The 15,916-nt window shown below is 43.8% G+C and overlaps 1 long non-coding RNA gene across 1 annotated transcript; it reads left to right on the forward strand.

Moving 5' to 3' along the window:
* Positions 1–8,565: 8,565 nt before the first annotated feature.
* LOC123998046 lies at positions 8,566–14,197 on the forward strand. The gene is made up of 4 exons (XR_006832217.1): positions 8,566–8,598; positions 12,473–12,825; positions 13,045–13,323; positions 13,744–14,197. It is a non-coding gene; the product is annotated as an uncharacterized LOC123998046 (long non-coding RNA).
* Positions 14,198–15,916: the final 1,719 nt, after the last annotated feature.

Consider the following 15,916-nt stretch of genomic DNA (forward strand, 5'->3'; position numbering starts at 1 on the left):
AATGTTAGCAACACCTCCGCCTTTGCGGGATGCACAGGGGATATGGTCACTAGTGTAGCCAGGAGGTGAGGCCTCATTTAACACAGTAAATTCATGGCTTAAGCCATGTTTCAGTCAGGCCAATCACATCAAGATTATGATCAGTGATTAGTTCATTGACTATAATTGCCTTTGAAGTAAGGGATCTAACATTAAGTAGCCCTATTTTGAGATGTGAGGTATCATGATCTCTTTCAATAATGACAGGAATGGAGGTCTTTATCCTAGTGAGATTGCTAAGGCGAACACCGCCATGTTTAGTTTTGCCCAACCTAGGTCGAGGCACAGACACGGTCTCAATGGGGATAGCTGAGCTAACTACACTGACTGTGCTAGTGGCAGACTCCAATAAGCTGGCAGGCTGGCTAACAGCCTGCTGCCTGGCCTGCAACCTATTTGGATGCTAGAGGAGTTAGATCCCTGTCTATGTTGGTAGATAAGATGAGAGCACCCCTCCAGCTAGGATGGAGTCCGTCACTCCTCAGCAGGTCAGGCTTGGTCCTGTTTGTGGGTGAGTCCCAGAAAAAGGGCCAGACCCACATTTGCAAAGTCTGTTTAATAATAAGTTCCTTTAGATATTTTGTCTAATTCGCCCCCATCTTAATGATGAACTGTCCTGCCAACCAGCACAGTGTGTTGAACTTGAATTTGATTTAAATTCCTGCTAACTGTTTTTTAGTGCAACCCAATAGGGAACAATTTTAGTGTATGTAAATACACCCCTGTTACTAAAAGCATCTATCGAGGGAGGAGCATCAGTTACTGCATTACTTGGTACAATATTATATATATATCTTTGATTTACAGATAGCCAGGGGCACACAGTTGTTTTTCATTTTTTTTTGTTATTTTAGTCTATATATAAATGTTTGTTTTAATATTGCGGATAGATTATTGCTTCTATCAATGTAATTGTCTGCATAATTTCCAATCCCCCTGTAACGGTTGTCCTCGGTGGAAGAAGGTGAAAAGGACCACGGTCCAGCGTGGTACGTGTTCATGGTGGATTTAATAAAGAAACTGAACACCAGAACAAAAAACAACAACGCGGCACAAACGAAACAGTTCTGTCTGGTGCAGACACACAAAGACAGAAAACAATCACCCACAACTCAAGTGGGAAAAACAGGCTGCCTAAGTATGGTTCTCAATCAGAGACAACGATTGACAGCTGCCTCTGATTGAGAACCATACCAGGCCATACCATAGAAAACCAAAACTAGAACAATACATAGAATGCCCACACCAACTCACGCCCGACCAACCTACAATAGAAACAAAAACAAGGAACTACGGTCAGGACGTGACACCCCCATATATTTTTGGGGTAAATACATTTACATTACATTTACATTTACATTTAAGTCATTTAGCAGACGCTCTTATCCAGAGCGACTTACAAATTGGTGCATTCACCTTATGACATCCAGTGGAACAGTCACTTTACAATAGTGCATCTAAAACTTAAGGGGGGGGGTGAGAGGGATTACTTATCCTATCCTAGGTATTCCTTAAAGAGGTGGGGTTTCAGGTGTCTCCGGAAGGTGGTGATTGACTCCGCTGTCCTGGCGTCGTGAGGGAGTTTGTTCCACCATTGGGGGGCCAGGGCAGCGAACAGTTTTGACTGGGCTGAGCGGGAGCTGTACTTCCTCAGTGGTAGGGAGGCGAGCAGGCCAGAGGTGGATGAACGCAGTGCCCTTGTTTGGGTGTAGGGCCTGATCAGAGCCTGGAGGTACATTTACATTACATTTACATTTAAGTCATTTAGCAGACGCTCTTATCCAGAGCGACTTACAAATTGGTGCATTCACCTTATGACATCCAGTGGGACAGTCACTTAACAATAGTGCATCTAAAACTTAGGGGGGGTGGGGTGAGAGGGAGGTACTGAGGTGCCGTTCCCCTCACAGCTCCGTAGGCAAGCACCATGGTCTTGTAGCGGATGCGAGCTTCAACTGGAAGCCAGTGGAGAGAACGGAGGAGCGGGGTGACGTGAGAGAACTTGGGAAGGTTGAACACCAGACGGGCTGCGACGTTCTGGATGAGTTGAAGGGGTTTAATGGCACAGGCAGGGAGCCCAGCCAACAGCGAGTTGCAGTAATCCAGACGGGAGATGACAAGTGCCTGGATTAGGACCTGCGCCGCTTCCTGTGTGAGGCAGGGTCGTACTCTGCGGATGTTGTAGAGCATGAACCTACAGGAACGGGCCACCGCCTTGATGTTAGTTGAGAACGACAGTTTGTTGTCCAGGATCACGCCAAGGTTCTTAGCGCTCTGGGAGGAGGACACAATGGAGTTGTCAACCGTGATGGCGAGATCATGGAACGGGCAGTCCTTCCCCGGGAGGAAGAGCAGCTCCGTCTTGCCGAAGTTCAGCTTGAGGTGGTGATCCGTCATCCACACTGATATGTCTGCCAGACATGCAGAGATGCGATTCGCCACCTGGTCATCAGAAGGGGGAAAGGAGAAGATTAATTGTGTGTCGTCTGCATAGCAATGATAAGAGAGACCATGTGAGGTTATGACAGAGCCAAGTGACTTGGTGTATAGCGAGAATAGGAGAGGGCCAAGAACAGAGCCCTGGGGGACACCAGTGGTGAGAGCGCGTGGTGAGGAGACAGATTCTCGCCACGCCACCTGGTAGGAGCGACCTGTCAGGTAGGACGCAATCCAAGCGTGGGCCGCGCCGGAGATGCCCAACTCGGAGAGGGTGGAGAGGAGGATCTGATGGTTCACAGTATCGAAGGCAGCCGATAGATCTAGAAGGATGAGAGCAGAGGAGAGAGAGTTAGCTTTAGCAGTGCGGAGCGCCTCCGTGATACAGAGGAGAGCAGTCTCAGTTGAATGACTAGTCTTGAAACCTGACTGATTTGGATCAAGAAGGTCATTCAGAGAGAGATAGCGGGAGAGCTGGCCAAGGACGGCACGTTCAAGAGTTTTGGAGAGAAAAGAAAGAAGGGATACTGGTCTGTAATTGTTGACATCGGAGGGATCGAGTGTAGGTTTTTTCAGAAGGGGTGCAACTCTCGCTCTCTTGAAGACGGAAGGGACGTAGCCAGCGGTCAGGGATGAGTTGATGAGCGAGGTGAGGTAAGGGAGAAAGTCTCCGGAAATGGTCTGGAGAAGAGAGGAGGGGATAGGGTCAAGCGGGCAGGTTGTTGGGCGGCCGGCCGTCACAAGACGCGAGATTTCATCTGGAGAGAGAGGGGAGAAAGAGGTCAGAGCACAGGGTAGGGCAGTGTGAGCAGAACCAGCGGTGTCGTTTGACTTAGCAAACGAGGATCGGATGTCGTCGACCTTCTTTTCAAAATGGTTGACGAAGTCATCTGCAGAGAGGGAGGAGGGGGGGGGGGGAGGAGGATTCAGGAGGGAGGAGAAGGTGGCAAAGAGCTTCCTAGGGTTAGAGGCAGATGCTTGGAATTTAGCGTGGTAGAAAGTGGCTTTAGCAGCAGAGACAGAGGAGGAAAATGTAGAGAGGAGGGAGTGAAAGGATGCCAGGTCCGCAGGGAGGCGAGTTTTCCTCCATTTCCGCTCGGCTGCCCAGAGCCCTGTTCTGTGAGCTCGCAATGAGTCATCGAGCCACGGAGCGGGAGGGGAGGACCGAGCCGGCCTGGAGGATAGGGGACATAGAGAGTCAAGGGATGCAGAGAGGGAGGAGAGGAGGGCTGAGGAGGCAGAATCAGGAGATAGGTGGGAGAAGGTTTGAGTGGAGGGAAGAGATGATAGGATGGAAGAGGAGAGAGTAGCGGGGGAGAGAGAGCGAAGGTTGGGACGGCGCGATACCATCCGAGTAGGGGCAGTGTGGGAGGTGTTGGATGAGAGCGAGAGGGAAAAGGATACAAGGCAGTGGTCGGAGACTTGGAGGGGAGTTGCAATGACGTTAGTGGAAGAACAGCATCTAGTAAAGATGAGGTCGAGCGTATTGCCTGCCTTGTGAGTAGGGGGGGAAGGTGAGAGGGTGAGGTCAAAAGAGGAGAGGAGTGGAAAGAAGGAGGCAGAGAGGAAAGAGTCAAAGGTAGACGTGGGGAGGTTAAAGTCGCCCAGAACTGTGAGAGGTGAGCCGTCCTCAGGAAAGGAGCTTATCAAGGCATCAAGCTCATTCATGAACTCTCCGAGGGAACCTGGAGGGCGATAAATGATAAGGATGTTAAGCTTGAAAGGGCTAGTAACTGTGACAGCATGGAATTCAAAGGAGGCGATAGACAGATGGGTAAGGGGAGAAAGAGAGAATGACCACTTGGGAGAGATGAGGATCCCGGTGCCACCACCCCGCTGACCAGACGCTCTCGGGGTGTGCGAGAACACGTGGGCGGACGAAGAGAGAGCAGTAGGAGTAGCAGTGTTGTCTGTGGTGATCCATGTTTCCGTCAGTGCCAAGAAGTCGAGGGACTGGAGGGAGGCATAGGCTGAGATGAACTCTGCCTTGTTGACCGCAGATTGGCAGTTCCAGAGGCTACCGGAGACCTGGAACTCCACGTGGGTCGTGCGCGCTGGGACCACTACCGTTCAAAAGTTTGGGGTCACTTAGAAATGTCCTTGTTTTGAAAGAAAAGCACATTTTTTTGTCCATTAAAATAACATCAAATTGATCAGAAATGCAGTGTAGACATTGCTAATGTTGTAAATGACTATTGTAGCTGGAAACGGCTGAATATCTACATAGAATATCTACATTATTAATCCCACCATATATTTATAACTGTGCTCTTTCACAAAGTTCTGACCGTATATACATTTTACAGACCCCATATGTTTTACATTTGCTATATTGCTGTTATTAGTCCCACCCTTCAGCATATGGACAGTACCAAAATAAACAACCTAATGACTCTGCCTCCTCGCAGAAAATCTGCAGAGCATGGGGACACTATGTCACCTCTAAGTGTAAGGGGAGACCTTGAAAATTCTAGCCCTTTTGCTTCTGATATAGTTACATTAGAAGTGCACATCCAAGAAGGCTCAAGGTCATTGGCTACAGATAAAATGATGTCAAATCACATTAAATGTACAGTAGCTTTCAAAATCTTAGCTAGCAGTCATCATCATGAATCAAGTCGACAATCCTTTTCAATCCTTGTCATATGAAGATAAATTATAGATAAAACGTATCAGTGCTCATCGGCCATTGGACAAAAACATTACACAACAAGTTGGAAATCGCAAATTCAACAATGAGTGGTTTGGAAGGAAGTGAGCACACCACAACAATCTTAGTCCAAAAATCTATTGTATGCCGCTGCATAAATGATTGTAAGAGCATTCATTGTCTGCTTATATGCCCCTGTTATTTATCCTACGCTTGGTCTACAGGGAGAATACTGTAAGGACTGCCCATGTTCTGAATTCTGTTGCTGTACATTCCAAAAGTGCTGAACAAATAGTTATATTGACAACGTCTGTCATAGCTCGCTCATAAATGTCTTAATTGAAATTACTGATTGCCTCTTATCCGCCTGTCGTTCCCTTATGCCATAGTTTGTACATCTCAATTGCCAGTAGAAACCACATTTGTTAAAGCAAGTCAGCCATATCAGCTATGTTTTTTTAAAGGTAGTAAATGAGGCTAAATGAACTGTTTCGCTGCCAGACAAGGCTCTGCTGATAGCAATGTATGGCAGTGGTAAGGTGTTGGGACTGCTGTTGGGATAGCTTTATGTACGCCCTAACACTTTGTGGGCACCGTTTGTCACCGTTAGAATGCAATTAATGTATTGTGTAGTGTTGTGTAGTGGCTTTTCTGGGATGAATATATTTTTTTGCCACACCAAGATTTACATGCTAAAATCGCCATTGGTGTAAATGTATGGAAAGGATGATAACAGAAGGGCTCACTTACTTCCTGGAGAGCAGAGGACTATTGTCACCAGACCAAAGTGGGTTTAAAAAAGGCAGTGTACTGTGCCTAGAGTCAGACATATGGAAGGACTGTGATATGATGTGGGAGGAAGGTCTGCTTATCAAACTGGAAATCATGAGGGTTGGAGGAAGTGTTTTAACTGGATAAAGGTCTTTCTATTGGACAATCAACACAAGTGAGGGTAGGGAGCTCTATGTCAGAAAGGTATGAGGGGGATAATGGTATCCCCCAGGGAAGTGTCATTAGCCCTTTGTTGTTCTCCATTATGATAGATAAGGTATTCTCCAAGGTGAGACCAAATATTGGGAGGTCATTGTTTGCCGATGACGGGGCACTGTGGAAGAGAGGGAGAAATATTCCCGATACAGCCAGGAGAGTTCAAGGAGACAAGTTGCTCAGTGGTCACTCAGGTGGGTCTTCAAGTTCTCCATTGATAAAATACAGACTGTTTTTTACTAGAAGGAAGTTTGGGGAGGAAATATGCCTGAAGGTGAACTGTCGTTTTGGTTCCTGGGGGTCTGGTTTGACTCTTGAATGACGTGGGTGGAGCATATTAACAGAGTAGTTGTCAAAGGAAATCAAATATTGAATGTGATGTATTGCCTGTCAGGAATGGAGTGGGGGCTGCATAGAATGGTGTTGAAAATGCTATATATAGCGCTGAATACAATTTTGATTGGATAGGTAGTTATTATGGCGAGAGAGATGGGACTGTTTGAGAAGGAGTTCTGCTTGAGAGCGTAAAGGTTGGTGAGGAAGGAGTAGATCCAGTAAATATTGTAAGTGAACACTTTAGAACACAGTGCTATGCTTTCTTGAATATAATGTATTCGCTGATGGATCTAAGGACCCTAAAACAGGGTGGACAGGTGCAGCTTTTAGTGTTCCTGGGTTTATGGTTGCAATGACAATAAGAGCAATGGATCATTTATCTGTTTACACAATGGAGTTGCTGGCCATACTCTTGGCTGCAGAGGGGATGGAGGATGTGAAGACTGTGGTCCTTCTGTAGCTCAGTTGGTAGAGCATGGCGCTTGTAACGCCAGGGTAGTGGGTTTGATCCCCGGGACCACCCATACGTAGAATGTATGCACACATGACTGTAAGTCGCTTTGGATAAAAACGTCTGCTAAATGGCATATATATATATATATAAGACAGACAGGGTAGTCATATGTTTTGACTTCTGTGCTGCTCTGAATGAGCTTAAAATTAGATTGTGACATATGGGGCATTTGTGAGGTTCCTCTGGGTGCCAGCTCATGTGGGAGTAGAGGGGAATGAGGAGTCGGATGTTCTTGCCAAGCAGGCTATTAAATATCCTAATGTTAACATTGTAGTGTACAGCAAGTCAGTCACCAGCGGGAGACTCGTCGAGGCCTGGTGACAGACGGTGTATAAATCAACGAGGCGATGGCTCCATCTGCTGGACGTGCCAGGTCTTAACGTGTTCTCCGGCCAGGACTAATTGTGGCTTATTGGGAGTTGGTGAGTAATCAAGGCCCATAAAGCTGCCCATAAAGCTGCCGATAAAGCTGCCAGAAGGGCAGCACACAGGGAGAGTGGGGGAAATAAAGGAATCCTGTATAGTTGGGGACGGTTACAGCGGTAACAGGAGTGAGTGCAGTTTTGATCCCGACAGCGAGACCAGAAGACGGTATCTCAGAGAGAGTCTCATGGGGGAGACCTATCATTTTATTTTTGATTTATTATTTAAATAAACACCCTTGAAACCGAGCTAATCCTACTCTGTCCGTGTCTGATCTGTCTAAACGTCTTGACCAAACCCCCTGGTCTGCCACAACAGGGAAATTACAATAGGAAAAGCAGAAGCCAATGGACTAGTAATAACAGTAGATAATTACAAATGGCAGCAAATATGGAACAGGGAGGGAAAGGGAAGATCCAGGAAAAGGTAGTGGCACAGAGGTCCTCAGGTTGAGAGAGAGAAGGGTGGAACGTGTAATAAGGCTGGGACTGGGACATACAAGGCTGAAACACACATTTGAAATTGGTAGGAAAACATCCAACTGGGAAGTGTGATCACTTTCAGGAGGAGATGGAGACAGTGGAACATGTTTTTATTTCAGTGCCAGCACTATGAGAGGGAAAGGGAGAGATTATTATTAGATTCAAGGAATAATGGTGTTGAAGAGACAAGTTTAATTGTCCAGTTAAGGAAAACCTCACGTGATGTATTTCTTTGCATATTTAGTTTCCTTAGGGAGACAAGATTAATGGATAGGATTTATACCTTTTCTGTCTCTGGTCCACACTCCAGTCCAGTTGGTGGCGGTAATGCACATTTAAAGTTGGCCATCTACACCCTGTGCGGCACTTTCTTTGTTCCCTCTGCACATGGGGTAAGTGCTAACATTTCATTAATTCACTCAAATGTTTAACAAAGTTTAGAAACTAAGGGGTATATGTATAATTGGATCCCCATGCTTAATAGGCTCTATAATGCATTATATAGGATAAAGAAAATGCAGGATAAAGTTAGTCCATGGATTATTAGAAGCAGTATTATTACTGCATTGTCGGAACTAGAATTACAAGCATTTCGCTACACTCGCATTAACATCTGCTAACCATGTGTATGTGACAAATAAAATTTGATTTGATTTGATTTGAGAATTCAAAGAGTATGTGTCTCTCTTTGTCTTTCAGGTTGTGTGTGGTCTCTGTGCTGTTTGTTATCAGTAAGTAAAAATTGAGTATTTTCAAATGGTGTGTATGGACGAGTAGTAGGGCAAATATCAAACCTTTACAAATACCTTTTTTAGTAATTCATAAATAAATGGGATCCCTCATCAATGATCACGTGAACATTGATTAGTGCATATTTGTGCAGCACTCAAATCAAAGTTTATTTGTCTCGTGCGTCGAATACAACAGTGAAATGCTTACTTACAGGCACTTACCAACAGTGCAAGTTTTAAGTAAAAAATAGGTACACCTTTGGCAGCTGTGATTCTTCTCGGGTAGGTCTCCTAAGAGTACATTTAAGTCAAAGCTGTAATTTTGCCACTCAGGAACATTCACTGTCTTCTTGGTAAGCAACTCCTGTTTAGATGTGGCTTTGTGTTGTGGGTTATAGACATGCTGAAACGTGAATTCCTCTCCCAGTGTCTGCTGTGAAGCGGACTTAAGCAGGTTTTCCTCTAGGATTTTGCCTGTGCTTAGCTCCATAACGTTTATTTTCATCCTGAAAAACTCCCCAGCCTTTGCTGATGTCAAGCATACCCGTACCATTCTTCTACATGTCTACATTGCTTGCAGTTTGGAGTTTTAGGCTGGGTTTCTGTATAGCACCCTGTGACATCTGCTGACGTAAAAAGGTCTTCATAAATACATTTGATTGTTTGATGATGCAGCCAACACCATGCCTGAAAAAAAGGAGGCAGTTACTCAGTGATGAGTTGTTAGATTTACCCCAAACATAAGGCTTTGCATTTAGGCCAAAAAGTGTATACCTTTGCAGTGTTTTTTTTCTTCAGTATTACTTTAGTGCCTTGTTGCATACTGGATGCATGTTTTGGAATACTTTTATTCGGTTTATTTGTATTCTTCTTTTCACTGACATCCATCAGCAGTTTTCTTCCTGTCCTGCAGCTCAGTTCAGAAGGACGACAGTATCTTTGATGTGTCTGGGTGGTTTAATACATCATCCACAGCATAATTATTAACTTGACCATACTTAAATATATATTCAATGTCTGATTTGTTACTGTTACCCATCTACCAATCACTGCCCTTCTTTACGAGGCTTACAAAAAGCTCCCTGGTCTTTGTAGTTGAATCTGTGCTTGAAATGTAATACTTGACTGAGGGACCATACAGATTTTCTATTTACTGTATATGGGACAGAGGAAGGGGTAGTCATTCAAAAATCATGTCAATCTCTTATTTCATACAGTGAGTCCATATAACTTGTGTGATTTGTTATGCCAAATTTGACTTCTGAACTAATTTAGGCTAGACTAAACAAAGGGGTGAATTCATATGCAATGACTATTCAAGTTATTACAGTTTTATTCATTTGTAAAAATGTGTAGAATTTTCTTTATACTTGGACATTATGGGATATTTTGTGTAAATCAATGACAAATTAATATAAATATATTTCAATTCCACTTTGTAATGCAACAAAATGTGAAAAAAGTTTGTGAAAATTGCGTATTTACCCTATTTATTTGATATTAATGGTTAACGATTAAGATTTAACTAATAGCAAGACATGTCTGTCCTACTATTGCTCTGTCTTTATGATCTCCACTCTAGTTCCCTGCAGCCAATCTGGGCGTATGGTCAGTAGAGATGGCTTGAGCTGACAAATTAGTTAAAAACTGCATTACATAGACAAGATGTGGTGGGTGTAACCGAGATAGAGGTAGCCTGGAAGAGTTTAGAACAATCCCTCATTGTCTCATAATCATCATGGCATCTGGGAAACTAAGTCAAGGTGAGATTAAGACAACAACACTGTACAGCTAATGAATGGATGAACCCAGAGTGGCTTATGATGCCCATTGGGGTGGAACCAGCCATGACTAAGCATTCTTAGTGTCAGCTATATATAGAACTCTGCATTCTGTAAAGCTTAGTTAACTCGGTCCAACACTCAAGGGTGTTGGGTCGAACCAGCCTCATTATTGCAATAATTAATCGATATTGAATAAAGATGATTGTTTGAAGAAATGACAAGGTCTCTCTCACTTGATTAGAATATTCCACTACAAGTTCAAGCGGGTGTAGACTTTCTATAGGAACTGTATGGATTATGACATTTCATCCATTCCGCCCTTTCATGGTTAGACAGCAAAGAAGTAGAGATACAGTTGAAGTCTAAAGTTTACATACACTTAGGTTAGAGTCATTAAAACTTGTTTTTCAACCACTCCACAAATTTCTTGTTAACAAACTATAATTTTGGCAAGTTGGTTAGGGCATCTACTTTGTGCATGACGCAAGTCATTTTTCCAACAATTGTTTACAAACAGGGTATTTAACTTATGATTCACTGTATCACAATTCCAGTGGGTCAGCAGTTTACATAAACAAATTTGACTGTGCCTTTAAACAGCTTGGAAAATTCCAGAAAATGATGTCATGGCTTTAGAAGCTTCTGATAGGCTAATTGACATCATTTGAGTCAATTGGAGGTGGATGTCATAAGGTGAATGCACCAATTTGTAAGTCGCTCTGGATAAGAGCGTCTGCTAAATGACTTAAATGTAAATGTACCTGTAGATGTATTTCAAGGCCTACCTTCAAACTCAGTGCCTCCTTGCTTGACATCATGGGAAAATCAAAAGAAATCAGCCAAGACGTCAGAAAACAAATTGTAGACCTCCACAAGTCTGGTCCATCCTTGGGAGCAATTTCCAAACGCCTGAAGGTACCACGTTCATCTGTACAAACAATGGTACGCAAGTATAAACACCATGGGACCATGCAGCCGTCATACCGCTCAGGAAGGTGACGCGTTCTGTCTCCTAGAGATGAACGTAATTTGGTGCGAAATGTGAAAATCAATCCCAGAACAACAGCAAAGGACCTTGTGAAGATGCTGGAGGAAACAGGTACAAAAGTATCTATACCCACAGTAAAACGAGTACTATATCGACATAACCTGAAAGGCCATTCAGCAAGGATGAAGCCACTGCTCCAAAACCGCCATAAAAAAAGCCAGACTATGGTTTGCAACTGCACATGGGGACAAAGATCGTCCTCTGGTCTGATGAAAGAAAAATAGAACTGTTTCGCCATAATGACCATTATTATGTTTGGAGGAAAAAGGGGGATGCTTTCAAGCTGAAGAACACCATCCCAATCGTGAAACACAGGGGTGGCAGCATCATGTCGTGGGGGTGCTTTGCTGCAGGAGGGACTGGTGCACTTCATAAAATAGATGGCTTCATAAGGAAGGAAAATTATATGAATATATTGAAGCAACATCTCGAGACATCAGTCAGGAAGTGAAAGCTTGGTTGCAAATGGGTCTTCCAAATGGACAATGACCCCAAGCATACTTCCAAAGTTATGGCTTAAGGACAACAACGTCAGGGTATTGGAGTGGCCATTACAAAGCTCTGACCTCAATCCTATAGAAAATTTGTGGGCAGAACTGAAAAAGCGTGTGCGAGCAAGGAGACCTACAAACCTGACTCAGTTACACCAGCTTTGTCAGGAGGAATGGGCCAAAGTTAAACAATTTAAAGGCAATGCTGCCAAATACTAATATACTGTATGTAAACTTCTGACCCACTGGGAATGTGATGAAAGAAATAAAAGCTGAAATAAATCATTCTCTCTACTATTATTCTGACATTTCACATTGTTAAAATAAAGTGGTGATCCTAACTGCCCCAAAACAGGGAATTTTTACTAGGATTAAATGTCAGGAATTGTGGAAAAACTGAGTTTAAATGTAGTTGGCTAAGGTGTCTGTAAACTTCCGACTTCAACTGTACAATAACATGTTAGAACAATGCTTGATTTGCTGTAATTATTACCAATACCACTCTCTCTCCCACATCATCCTTCTCTCATTCCACCTATTCCATTTATCAGTGATATCATCATTGGTAACTACAACTAGTCTACAACCAAGAGAAGTGGCAGCTCCGGGCAGTGACATCACCCTTAGCTGCTCTTTGTCTAAAAACCTGAACCTCAACAACCTGGTCGTCAACTGGCAGCGTGGGGAGTCAGAGGTGGTCCACAGCTATTACCATGGGAGAGATCAGCTGGAAAGACAGAGTGTTGTTTACAAGGGACGAACTCATCTGTTTGAAGACCAGCTCACTGTGGGAAATGCCTCACTTAGACTGAGTGGTGTGCAGCTGAGTGACCAGGGATCATACACCTGTGATGTGACAGATGAACAGGGAAGCACCAAGGAAAGCTACAACTTTTAGTGGCAGGTTAGAGACTATTTATTTTTGTCCATTCAGATGTTTTTAAAAATCTTGCATCTATGAGGGATTAAGAGACTTACAAGTATTAAGCTATCTGCACAAAATCAGCTTATTGTCATCTACTTGCCTAAAGCCCTCTGCAGTCAGAATTCTAATTTGTTAAGAGCTGAATAAGAGTATTATTGTTGTTGTTGTTGTTTTTGTTTACCCCTAACCACCTTCAAGGAGCCCCAGCTCTCTGTACAGTCATCCTGTGAGAGCTTCATCATCGCCCTCCACTCCTCTCAGGGTTTCATCCAGCCTGATGTGTGGTGGACGGACTCCATTGGAGGAGACATCTCCAATCAGAGCCACAGCCGTATCGGCCTGGACAGCAGGGGGGCGCTATGATGTCCACAGCTCCATGGAGGTCAATCCAAACAGTACTCACCATCATTGTTGAAATGAGACTAGAGGTTCTCAATCAAACCTTCACCTGCTCACTCACCCTCCACCCACTTCCAGGTAAAGGTGCGACCTACTAACAGGTTTAGGGGTAGAGCAATGTGACCAAGTATGGATCACTGATTTAGTGATGAAATATTAAACCATTGCATAATCACTAATGGCTAAACCCTGACAGTGTGTTACTCCTACAAAAATTCCACAATGTATGAATTTAGACAACATTTCTAGTCAAAAACCCCCATCCTAAATAAGGATTTGACATTTCACTTCATGAGGGAAAATGAGTCATATGAGCATTTTGTATAGATGTACTGCATGCAAGAATAACACCAATGCAGAGTGAAACTTCCCATGACAGTAACTGTTTACAATGACTTCAATGAAAGGTTCAGTGACCAGGCAGCACTACTAGAGGAACAAGCCTTTGGGAGGGGAAGCTGAAAGCCTGTCTTCCTCTCATCTCTTCCTCTTCTACAGAATGCTGTGAGGTGCCTCTTGCAACCAGGGGCAGACCGGCTTTGGTGTTATTAGGGATAGTTCTCTTAGCAGCATTAGCAATGCCACTCATTTTGTACTTCAGACACAAGCCTGAAGCACACCGACACCAGATGGTCCCACATGACGATACAACAGGACAAGACGAGGCTCATGAAACAGAAATTTGATCAAAGTCTAAGCTTACAGGACTGTGTTTCAATGTCACAAATATAGGTGTGTGTGTGTGTGTGTGTGTTGTTGCCTTATGAAATATTTCCAATCCCTCTTGGTAAAGTATTATAGAGTACCGCTGGAAGGAGACTTTGCTACTCTCTGCAACCCTACGTAATCCAGCCTACTTAGATATTTTTGGGATGCAAAGCTGTCAAGGCAAAGGGTGGCTACTTTGAAGAATCTAAAATATATAAATATATTTTGATTTCTTTAACACTTTTTTTGTGGTTCTACATGATTCCATATATGTTATTTCATAGGTTTGATGTCTTCACTATTATTCTACAATGTAGAAAATAGTAAAAATAAAGAAAACCCCTGAATGAGTAAGTGTGTCCAAACTTTTGACCGGTACTGTACATTTTGTCCAATGTTATTGTCAAAGGTGGCCTGGTAACAACAACTGTGGGAAAAGTACTATCCACCTTATAGTTGGACTGGTTGAAAAGTTGATCCTACACCACGAGGTGGATGTAACGTCTGGGGCATATTACAGAAATATTTCAAATTTCATTACATGAGTCACTCTGTGAGACAGTTCATTACATTAACTATTTACTGTTGCTGCAATACAAACATTTTGAAAACAAGAATGTGCATTGTCACTTAGATAAATAATGACATACAACCCTAGTGATAGCAGTTAAAAAAGGTGCCCTCTGACACCATCACCCTCAGAGCTAGAGTGTGAAACTTTACTTATATTGATGACAGGGATGAGGCCAGCCTGTGCCCATCCATTCAAAGTGTCAAAGAAACTAAGCAAGAGAAGTGTTTTGTCTGTGAGCTGCAATGCCATGTTGGCCTACTGTTGGTTTTAAAACCGATAAATCCATAATAATCGAGAACTTCAAGAAGCATTCCCCTACGGCTGGCCATGCTTTCCTTCTGGCTACCCCAACACCGGCCAACAGCTCCGCACCCCCCACACCCCCCACAGCTACTTGCCCAAGCCTCCCCAGCTTCTCCTTCACCCAAATCCAGATAGCAGATGTTCTGAAAGAGCTGCAAAACCTGTAACCGTACATATCAGCTGGGCTAGACAATCTGGACCCTCTCTTTCTAAAATTATCCGCCTCCATGGCTGTAACCCCGATTACCAGTCTGTTCAACCTCTCTTTCATATCGTCCGAGATTCCTAAAGATTGGAAAGCTGCCGCGGTCATCCCCCTCTTCATCCCCCTCTTCAAAGGGGGTGACACTCTAGACCCAAATTGATACAGACCTTTATACATCCTGCCCTGCCTTTGTAAAGTCTTTCGACAGGCAAGTTAACAAACAGATCAACGACCATTTTGAATCCCACCGTACCTTCTCCGCTGTGCAATCCGGTTTCCTAGCTGGTCACGGGTGCACCTCATCCACGCTCAAGGTACTAAACAATATCATAACCGTCATTGATAAAAGACAGTACTGTGCAGCCGTCTTCATCAACCTGGCCAAGGCTTTCGACTCTGTCAATCACCGTATTCTTATCAGCATACTCAACAGCCTTGGTTTCTCAAATGACGGCCTCACCTGGTTCACCAGCTACATCTTAGACAGAGGGCCTGTTGTCCGGACCTCTGGGAGTCTCTATGTGGGTACCACAGGGTTTATTTTCGGGCCGATTCTTTTCTTGGTATATATCAACAATGTCGCTCTTGCTGCGTGTGATTCTTTTATCCACCTCTACGCAGACGACACCATTCTGTATACATTTAGCCGTTCTTTCGACACTGTGTTAACAAACCTCCAAACGAGATTAATGCCACACAACACCCCTTCCGTGGCCTCCAACTGCTCTGAAGCACTAGTAAAACTAAATGCATGCTCTTCAACCGATCGCTGGATTAGCATCACTACTCTGGATGGTCCTGACTTAGAATATATGGACAACTACAAATACCTAGGTGTCTGGCTAGACTGTAAACTCTCCTTCCAGACTCATATTAAACAT

Source organism: Oncorhynchus gorbuscha, linkage group LG15, assembly GCF_021184085.1.
Source record: "Oncorhynchus gorbuscha isolate QuinsamMale2020 ecotype Even-year linkage group LG15, OgorEven_v1.0, whole genome shotgun sequence".
Lineage (NCBI taxonomy): Eukaryota > Metazoa > Chordata > Actinopteri > Salmoniformes > Salmonidae > Oncorhynchus > Oncorhynchus gorbuscha.